A 3,472-nucleotide genomic window follows, 5' to 3' on the forward strand; every position below is an offset into this window, starting at 1 on the left:
TCCCTTCTCACATGCTTTCAGAATGGAGCATCATAGGAATCTTCTATGATGGTCTGTCTAAACTATCAAAGATGTCATTGGATAGCTCTGCTGGAGATCTCTTCATCTGAAGAAGACGCCTGCAGAAGCTCAAGAACTCATTGAAATGGTTACAAATAACCAATTCATGTACACCTCTAAAAGGAATCCTGTGAATAATGGGTCAACTCAGAAGAAAGGAGTTCTTGAGATTGATACTCTGAATGTCATATTGGCTCAGAATAAAATATTGACCCAACAAGTCAATATGATTTCTCAGAGTCTGTCTGGAATGCAAGCAGCAACAGGCAGTACTAAGGAAGCTTCCTCTGAAGAAGAAGTTTATGATCCTGAGAACCCAGCAATGGAAGAGGTGAATTACATGGGAGAATCCTATGGAAACACCTATAATCCTTCATGGAAAAATCATCCAAATCTCTCATGGAAGGATCAACAGAGACCTCAACAAGGTTTCAACAACAATAATGGTGGAAGAAACAGGTTTAGCAATAGCAAGCCTTTTCCATCATCTTCTCAGCAACAGACAGAGAATTCTAAGCAAAGCTCCTCTGACTTAGCAACCATTGTCTCTGATCTAATCAAAACCACTCAAAGTTTTATGACTGAAACAAGATCCTCCATTAGAAATTTGGAGGCACAACTGGATCAGCTGAGTAAGGAAATTACTGAACTCCCTCCTAGCACTCTCCCAAGCAATACAGAAGAGAATCCAAAAAGAGAGTGCAAGGCCATAACCACATCTCACATGGCCGAACATGGAGAGGAGAAAGAGGCAGTGATTCCCACTGAGGAAGACCTCAATGGACGCCCACTGACCTCCATGGAGTTCCCTAATGAGGAACCGTAGGAATCTGAGGCTCACACAGAGACCATAGAGATTCTATTAAATTTACTTTTGCCATTCATGAGCTCTGATGAGTATCCTTCCTCTGAAGAGGATGAAGATGTCACTGAGGAGCAAGTTGCTAAGTACCTTGGAGCAATCATGAAGCTAAATGCCAAGCTATTTGGTAATGAGACTTGGGAGAATGAACCTCCATTGCTCATCAAAGAACTGGATGACTTGACTAGGAAGAGATTACCTCAAAAGAGACAGGACCCTGGAAAGTTCTCAATCCCTTGTACCATAGGCACCATGACCTTTGAGAAGGCTCTGTGTGACCTAGGGTCAAGCATAAACCTTATGCCTCTCTCTGTAATGCAGATGCTAGGGAACATTGAGGTACAAGCTGCAAGAATCTCACTAGAGATGACAAATAATTCAAAGAAACAGGCTTATGGACTTGTAGAGGATGTCGTGGTAAAGGTTGAAGACCACTACATCCCTGCTGACTTCATCGTCCTAGAGACTGGGAAGTGTATGGATGAATCCATCATCCTTGGCAGACCCTTCCTAGCCATAGCAAAAGCTGTGATTGATGTTGACAGAGGAGAATTGATCATTCAAGTGAATGGAGACTCCCTTGTGTTTAACACTCAAGGATATCCCACTGTCACCATGGAGAGGAAGCATGAAGAGCTTCTCTCAATACAGAGTCAAACAGAGCCCCCACAGTCAAACTCTAAGTTTAGTGTTGGGAGGCCACAACCAAACTTTAAGTTTGGTGTTGAACCCCCACATTCAAACCCTAAGTTTGGTGTTGGGAGGTTCCAACATTGCTCTGAACATCTATGAGGCTCCATGAGAGCCACTGTCAAGCTATTGACATTAAAGAAGCGCTTGTTGGGAGGCAACCCAATTTTTACTTATCTATGTTAAATTTCTATTTTCTTTTATTATTTTATGTTTTCTGTAGGTTGATGATCATGTGAAGTCACAAAAACAATTGAAAAAGCAAAAACAGAAGGAAAAACAGAACACCATAGAGGAGATAGTTACTGGCGTTTAAACGCCAGTAAAGGTAGCAGAATGGGCGTTAAACACCCAATCTGGCACCATTCTGGGCGTTTAACGCCAGAAAATGGCACCAGACTGGCGTTTAACGCCAGGAATGGGCAAGAAGCTGGCGTTAAACACCAGAAATGGGCAGCAGCCTGGCGTTTAACGCCAGGATTGGCAGAAAAAGGCGTTTTGCACGCCACTTGGTGCAGGGATGAGATATCCTTGACACCTCAGGATCTGTGGACCCCACAGGATCCCTACCTACCCCACCACTCTCTCTCTTCTTCACCCATTCACCAATCACCTCAATACCTCTTCTCCAAAAATCCCTCACCTATCAAATCCCACCATTCTCTTCACCACTCACATCCATCCATCATAAAATCCCACCTACCTCACCATTTAAATTCAAACCACTTTTCCTCCCAAACCCACCCATAATGGCCGAACCATACACACCCCTCTCACTCCTATATAAACCCATCTTCACTCTCTCATTTTCACACAACCTAAACACCACTTCTCCCCCTTGGCCGAAACACAAAGCCCACTTCATCTCCTCTATTTCTTCTTCTTCTACTCTTTTCTTTCTTCTTTTGCTCGAGGATGAGCAACCTTCTAAGTTTGGTGTGGTAAAAGCTAAAGCTTTTTATTTTTCCATAACCATTTATGGCACCAAAGGCCGGAGAAACCTCTAGAAAGAGGAAAGGGAAGGCAAAAGCCTCCACCTCCGAGTCATGGGAGATAGAGAGATTCCTCTCAAGGGTGCATCAAGACCACTTCTATGAAGTTGTGGCCAAGAAGAAGGTGATCCCTGAGGTCCCTTTTAAGCTCAAAAAGGGAGAATATTCAGAGATCCAACATGAGATCCGAAGAAGAGGTTGGGAAGTTCTCACCAACCCCATTCAACAAGTCGGAATCTTAATGGTTCAAGAGTTCTATGCCAATGCATGGATCACCAAGAACCATGATCAAAGTGTGAACTCGGACCCCAAGAATTGGCTTACAATGGTCCGAGGGAAATACTTGGATTTTAGTCTGGAAAATGTAAGGTTGCCATTCAACTTGCCCATGATGCAAGGAGATGCACACCCCTACACTAAAAGGGTCAACTTTGATCAAAGGTTGGACCAAGTCCTCATGGACATATGTGAAGAGGGCGCTCAATGGAAGAGAGATTCAAGAGGAAAGCCGGTTCAACTAAGAAGGCATGACCTCAAGCCCGTGGCTAGGGGATGGTTGGAGTTCATCCAACGCTCAATCATTCCCACTAGCAACCGGTCCGAAGCTACTATAGACCGGGCTATCATGATACATAGCATCATGATTGGAGAGGAAGTGGAAGTTCATGAGGTTATATCCCAAGAACTCTACAAGGTGGCGGACAACTCCTCTCCTTTGGCAAGGTTAGCCTTCCCTCATCTCATTTGTCACCTTTGCAATTCAGTTGGAATTGACATAGAAGGAGACATTCTCATTGATGAGGACAAACCCATCACTAAGAAAAGGATGGAGAAAACAAGAGAACCTCATCAAGAGCATAAGGAAATT

This window comes from Arachis ipaensis, chromosome B01 (assembly GCF_000816755.2).
Source record: "Arachis ipaensis cultivar K30076 chromosome B01, Araip1.1, whole genome shotgun sequence".
NCBI lineage: Eukaryota > Viridiplantae > Streptophyta > Magnoliopsida > Fabales > Fabaceae > Arachis > Arachis ipaensis.